Below are 7,345 nucleotides of genomic sequence, written 5' to 3'. Positions count from 1 at the left end.
TCAAAAAATGTTTTGGTTTAAAACCACATTGTACTTCTTCATAGCACTTCTGCTAAGAGTGAGAAATTACTGTCTAGATATTTAACAGGTGAATAAACCAAAGAAATAGCAGTTATAAACCAAAGAAATATTCCTACAGTGGACTCATTTGCAGCCATGAAAACAGTGTTTTAAAATGAATGTTTAGCAATGTGGTGGAATATTCACTATATGATGTTAAATCTAAACATAGAGGATCCAGGGCAGGCACGGAGGTACACGCTTTAATCTCTGCAACTCAGTAAGCTGAACAGAAGGATCTCAAGTTCAAAGTCAGCCTCAGCAATTTAGCAAGGCTTTACATAATTTAATGACACCTTGTCTCAAAACTTTTTTAAAAATTGAGTAAAGAGTACTATGGGTGTAGCTGGATGGTGGAGTACCTCTGGAGTCAATCCTCAATACAGGAAGGAAGGAAGGAAGGAAGGAAGGAAGGAAGGAAGGAAGGAAGGAAGGGAGGGAGGGAGGGAGGGAGGGAGGGGGGAGAGGGGAGGGGAGGGAAAGGGAGGGGAGGGGAGGGGGGGAGGGGAGGGGAGGGAGGGAGGGGGAGAGGGGAGGGAAAGGGAGGGGAGGGGGAGAGGGGAGGGAAAGGGAGGGGAGGGGGAGAGGGGAGGGAAAGGGAGGGGAGGGGGAGAGGGGAGGGAAAGGGAGGGAAGGGGGAGGGAAGGGGGAGGGGAAGGGATTGGTTATCTCTGGAAGGAAGAGGGGGGAGGGAAGGGAAAGAGAGGGGAGGGGAGGGGAGGGAAAGGGAGGGGAAGGGAAGAGAAAGAAAGGAAGGGAGGGAGGGAGGATCCACCCAGGGGCGGGGTGGGGGTGGGTGGGTGCATAGCTTAAAGGTAAAGTTCACCACCAAAAAAGGAAAAAATAAATCTTAAATTTTAGTTTTTATACATACAATGTGTTTTTTTAAAATTGTTTTTAGTTGTAGATGGACACAATATCTTTATTTATTTATTTATTTTTATGTAGTGCTGAGGATCAAACCCAGGGTGCCACAACCTGCAAGGCAAGTGCTCTACCACTGAACTACAGCCCCAGCCTATACCTGTATATTTGTATGCCTACATATAGGCATGTATAATACACATGAATATACACATGATATATGTATATATACACCTATAATAATACATTTGCATATGTGGTAACTGTATTTATATATATACATTTATATCACAGAATAAACCTGAAATCTATATACCACATTTTTTAAAAAGTTAAAGGTGGATTTCTTGTGGAGAAATGAGGAATGGGTTTTGCCCTTTTTCCTCCCCCTCTTCCATAAGCTGTATTTTCTTACATTTCCGGTCTGGATCTGGAGAACAATTTGGCAGCATCTAAAAATGTTGCAGATTGTAGACCTACAATTCTGAAACATTTCCTTTCCTGGGTGAAAATCCTGACATGTGCACAATGAAACATACAAGAAGGTTCATACTGACATTGTTTATGAGAGAGAAAAGGTAAAACCACCTACATCCATCAACAGAAACTTATCTAGGCAAAGGATATATAGACATCAATTAATAGGAAGGGAAGCTACTTTTTTTTGGGGGGGGGGGCACCAGGGATTGAACTCAGGGGCACTGGACCACTGAGCCACATCCCCATTCCTATTTTGTATTTTACTTAGTTTTTCTGAGGCTGGCTTTGAACTCATGATCCTCCTGCCTCAGCCTCCCAAGCCACTGGGATTACAGGCGTGAGCCACCGAGCCCGGCAGACAGATACTTTAATCAATGTGAATATATCACAAAAATATGATGTATAGTGATGAATCTGCCAATTGCATAAACTTAACCACAATATGATACGTTTTTATAAAGATCAGAAATATGTAAAACAACACTACATGATGAATTGTGTGTGTACATATCTAGCTTAATTTTTTTTTAATGTATGGGAATGATAAACAAATGCAAGGTAATGTTTATCTCTGGAATGCAAAGAAAGGAACTGGGATTAGAAAGGGGGACACACATCAGTTACATCTCTAATGCTTTATCTCTTGGGCCAGGTAGAGAAGTACAGATATTTCTCTGGAGGTTTTTTGTATGCCTGAAACGTCTAATAATGAAATGTAGAACCCATATAATGAAATAAAAATCTAAAGTAAGTGAGTCGCTGGATATGTTGTAATTAGTTGAATCATAAACCTTTGGAATAACTTTAAAATACTTTCATTTTTCAAATTTTTGTCAAAAGCAGATTTTTCAAACCAGAAAATTTAATTTCCCCCAAACAAACAATTTTCTAATGAGAGTATTTTACTATAATTATTTCCCAATTTTGTTTAAAATTTAAACTATCTCCACTCAGAAAAAAAAAATGTATCATTTAAGAGGGGCCTAGAGAAAGCTATTGGATCTGTTAAAAAGCGGTACTGGTATTAGTATTCTAAATTCAGGGGGAATGCAAGTCTCAGAGCAGGGCCCTGGATGACTATGGGGCGCTTCCAGCCCAGGCCTGCACAGCCCCGGCTGCCCGTGCCAGAAGGCAGAGTTACACATTTGCACATGGTTAAACAGTTTCATCAGGGAAATGGATTTAAACTAGCTTAAAAAAAGGAAAAGAAAACATTCCGGTGCATTCCACATTTTCCCTTAAGTATACTGTACCTGCCAGTCAGGCTGTATTTTGCATTCCTCAGGGCTTCGAAACACCATTGAAATTGTGTACATGAATCACTACGCCCCCCACCCCTCCAGTGAAATATATTTGTCTCTTCTGGGATAAATAAGGAGCAGCCGTTCCCAAGGGTGTGCACCCCGGGGGTGCGCGCCCAAGGAGGATGGCAGGCAAGTCTCAAGGCCTGCTGTGCTGAGGGCTGGAGAGTGCGGGGATGTCCTTCCGTCTTCGGTCACCCACCCACCCCAATCTTTGGGTCAAAGCTCCAGTGTATAAAACTCTCCGCCTGCTGAGCAGAGACGGGGCAGAGCTGGAGTGTGGGGCTGTAGGATCACGCGGGGCACAAGGAGCAGAGACCAGAGCTGGACGAGTCCGAGCCTGCGTGGAGGGGCACGCTCCCGCAAACTGACTTGAACCCCACCGTGGCTTCCCGGAACTCGCAAACCCCCTTCGCGCCTTTAAGACGCAACTTGCTCGACAACAACCCGGTTCGCAGCCGCACGCCCCGGGGGGAGGCCCCAGCGCGGGCCTGCGGGGCGCTTCCCGGCGCTGGGGAGGAGCGGCCTGCCGGGGGGCGGGCCCTGGCCGGGAAGGCTGTTGCTCAACCTCACCTCTCCCCACCCCGCCGCGCTCCCGGCTGGAGGAGGTGCTGCGGGCGAGCGAAACTAGTTCATGTGTCAGCCACCCCGGGATCTGGCAGAGGAGGGCCGGGCCGAGAGCAGCCGAGCGGGGAAGACAGCCAGCCTCTGCCCGCTCGGCCCGCCGCGGTGCAGGGCGCGGAATGTCTGCATGCGTAATGAGGCCCCGGGAGCGAGGTGGTTGCCCAGCCCAGCCGGCCCTGCCTCAGCACACACGTTCTCTGTATTCAAATAGCTCTCTTCCATGGAAGTCCTTAGTGGCAGAATGCAGCGGGAAGAAATCCCAGAGCAGCCTTGCTCTAGGCCCTCCTTAGGGAGAAGAGAAAAATCTGCCTCTGGAAATGCCTGGAAGCTTCCATATTCGAGGGCGCGAGAAAGCAGTGCGCGTCCCCTTGGACTAAGTAGAAAAAAAAAATCGATCCTTCCTTTGGGGCCTGGTTTCCCTGTTATTGAAAGGGCCGCATCGAACATTGAGATTGCTAAATTGTTTTCCAGTCGATGATAGTGGAGTCTCAGTTCCAGAGCCAAATTCCATACCCACTAGGACAAAGCCCCTTACTAGGCGGGTACCCCCACCGTGACTCCCTGGATTCTCCATAGCAAGATAAGGACAAAAGCTTGTGCAGGCTGTGCACTTTGTCTCAAGTCACGCGGGGTGGCTCGTGGCAGGGCTAATCAAACTCCGAGATCCCACGGTGGGTGAGTTGATCTGACTTCGCCGTGACCCCGGTTCTCCCCCTCCACTTCTCAAGGGCCCTTTTCACTTCTTCCTTTTCCTACTTTGCTCTCCCGCTCTTTCTACCTCTTCTTGACACGGGTTGCTAACTTCTAGATTCTGGAAGGCCCGTACCCGGGGAAGTCCTGTCCATTAAACAACACCAGGGCAGAGCCGGGGACTTCCGCGCTCACCCCTCCGCCCAGTTAATCAGCTACGAGAACCAGCTGCGGCGGGTCTGGGCACGTTTTCTGTTCCATGGTTCCCAGAACTTTTTTCTGTGCTTTAACTTCAATAATCTTGGGTGCTCCTGAAGGCTAAGGCGCACACCTAGATTGTAAAGCCTCAGATGAGTTGAGTTCAAAGTTTTTATTTTCTACTTTTAAAGCCCTCAATAAATTAGGGCAAAGGTAGCTGGAGCCCGGCCCCCTGCCCTGGCGTTCCTCTGGGGTTATTGGAGTTGGCTCAGCAACCTGGCTCTTGAGAAACCAGGTGTAAGGAGACCTGGGTGGAGGGATCTGGGGTTGTTTGTGGACCTTTCTCCTCCTCTGCGGCATATGCCAGAGTCTCTCGGGAGAGATCGGGCAGGCTTGTCACTGGAGGGAGTTGGTGTCGACCTGCCTTTGTTACGCAAGTCCCCGAAACACGAACCGGTGTTCCTGGCCAGCCCGTGAATGAGGAAGTGGGCCAGTGCCGTCTTCAAAAGGCCGCTGGCTAATACTCAGAGCGGAGCTGATCCTAAATAAAGCAAGCAATTCCCACTCTTCTCTTTCCCTTGTCTCTTTGGAGAATCATGCGTTTGTCCTAGGTCTCTAAGGTTTTTCACATTTCCAACAAAATAAGTTGTTTCTTTCTAAGACTTATTTAAAAATTTTGGTATCAAACAGTAATGAACAGAGTGATTTTTTAATATATATGTATATTTTGAGTTGTTAATGGACCTTCGTTTTATTTATTTGCAGTGCTGAGAATGGATCCCAGTGCCTCCCTCATGCTAGGCACGCTCTATCACTGAGCTACAACTCCAGCCCCACAAAGAGTTTTTAAAGGTTAAAAAAGAGAGAAAAATATAGATAGTATCAAGTGTTTGATTCCCCCCGCCCCAACAACCCTGTCTACTTGCGTATCCCCAGCTGCCATAGCAAGTAACAAGCTTTTGAATCCGTGACATTTGGTGTAGTTTCCAGGTGGCTCTCACGTTTTCCCCAGGGACAATGTAAAGACCATGGCACGTTGTATGTGGGGGACACAGGTGGGAACTTGGACAGAAGGAAGATCTCTTAAACTGGCTTTGTTCCCAGCCCCTGGGTTGCCCCCAAACCACACCACAATCCTACTCTGGGAGACCGTCCAAGGTTCCCAGGGCCAAAAGACAAACAGCTAAACCAACAACAACGAAAAAGTTGTGTGTGTGTGTGTGTGTGTGTGTGTGTGTGTATGTGTGTCTGAGAGAGAGAGAGAGGGAGAGAGAACACCATGGAAAGATGGCAGGTAGAGGACAGAGACTTCCTTCCAGGGAGAAAACAGAGAAAGTGAACCACTTTCCAAAGCTAGAGGAAAGCTTTCTCACTCTGTAAAGTGAGAAAGAGAGGCCCAAAACATGTTCAAGCCCAAAATGGTGAGGATAATGTCAGCTCCATGAGGTTGGGAGGAAGCTGAGAATTGTGGAGCATGATGACACCAGCACTTCTCCTGCAGAACCGGGTCCTTCTGGTAGTACTTCCTCTTACTGGTCCCAAAGCACTTTGCTGAGGAACTGTCTCCATTCATTATTGGGGGAAGATTAGAGGCATGTGGGTAACTAAGATGGAGAAATTCTTTGGCTGGAATAATTTGCCCTTTATTCATTTGAGTCTCTCACCAACATAGTGAACCCATCTGGGTTGTGAATAGATTGAAAGTTATGGAAAATGGGGCTGTGGTTGTGGCTCAGCGGTAGAACACTTGCCTAGCATGTGCCAGGCCCTGGGTTGGATCCTCAGCAACACATAAAAATAAATAAATAAAATAAAGGTATGGTGTCCAACTACAACTAAAAAATAAACATAAAAAAGTTATGGAAAATTATTCAAAGATTATATTTGCCTTTCCTCTTTTATTATCTGAGTCTGTTTAGAAAAACAGTAATATTAAAGTAGATAGCCTTTACTTGCACTCTTATAAATCAACATTGACATATGCCCTTAAAATTTTTTAAAAACAACTCTTGGTTACTTAAATTATGGTGTAAAAAAGATAATGTGCTGTAACCAGCAGGTCAAAGGACCATTCACAGAATAAGAGATGGATGAATTGGACTGAAGGGTAAGTGTAAGCAATTAACCCAAGTTTCTGATTGTTTCTTTTCTCAAAATTCTTTTTTGGCAAAGATTAAATTATGCTAAATAGTTATCCATTTTATGATGACAAGATGATCAAACTTGTCTTGCTAAACGCTTCCCTTCTTGTACAACTGTCTAAACAGGATTTTCCCACTTAGCACCCTATCAATCCAGTTATGTTTATGCCACAACTTAGGAGATCCTGTGTATCAAATATTAATATTTGTATAGTTATTAAAGTATTTGATGGTGTGATTCTGTAAGATGAACTCTAATGTGCCAATTTTTAGCATTAGAAAAGAGTCTAAATAAAAGTTATTTGTCTAGGGCTGGGGCTGTAGCCCAGTGGCAGAACGCTTCCTAGCATGTTTGAGGCACTGCTTCAATCCTTGGCACCAATTAAAATGAAGCAAACTAAAGGCATGCTGTCCATCTACAACTACAAAAAAAAAAAAAAATTTTTTTTTAAATTTTGTCTAGCCTTTGCTTTGATGACATATTTTAAGTGGTATGTATAATAAAAGCAATGCTTGTTAGAAGCACAGCATTTTAGCAAAACCTCTTATATTACATAGAATAGTGGTTTTCAGACTGCACTTATCCAAGGACTCTTTCCCAAAATATTAAATAGAAATTGAATCAATGAAAACAGGTGTTGTGGGAGCAGAAAGGTTTGCAATCTCCACTCTCTAGAGGGCTACAAAAGCCATTTTTGAGGACACCAGTGTTCTAAGAAGTTTAAAATATTATAATGTTTATTAAAAATTTTAAAAGGCACTATTCGATAGATGACATACTTTTTATTTATTTATTTATTTTTGGTACTGGAAATCTAACCCAGGGACACTTTACCACTGAGCGACCTTCCCCAGCCCTTTTTTATTTTTTGAGACAGGGTCTCATTAAGTTGCTGAGGCTGGCCTTGAACTTGTAATCCTCCTGTCTCAGGAGTCCCTGAGATACAAGTGTGAGCCATCATACCTGGCCATACTTCACTCTTTCAT

The 7,345-nt window shown here is 44.9% G+C and overlaps 1 long non-coding RNA gene across 1 annotated transcript in view; it reads left to right on the top strand.

The window, feature by feature from the left end:
- Nucleotides 1-3,605: 3,605 nt before the first annotated feature.
- The window catches only part of LOC143401781 (uncharacterized), a 29,056-nt gene continuing 25,316 nt past the window's right edge, over nucleotides 3,606-7,345 (top strand). Inside the window, exon 1 of the long non-coding RNA XR_013091701.2 lies at nucleotides 3,606-4,004. This is a non-coding gene — a long non-coding RNA (uncharacterized LOC143401781). The remainder of the gene's footprint in view (nucleotides 4,005-7,345) is intronic.

The sequence above is a fragment of the Callospermophilus lateralis genome, chromosome 6, assembly GCF_048772815.1.
Source record: "Callospermophilus lateralis isolate mCalLat2 chromosome 6, mCalLat2.hap1, whole genome shotgun sequence".
Taxonomy (NCBI): domain Eukaryota; kingdom Metazoa; phylum Chordata; class Mammalia; order Rodentia; family Sciuridae; genus Callospermophilus; species Callospermophilus lateralis.
This window is presented reverse-complemented; position numbering and strand designations above follow the sequence as displayed.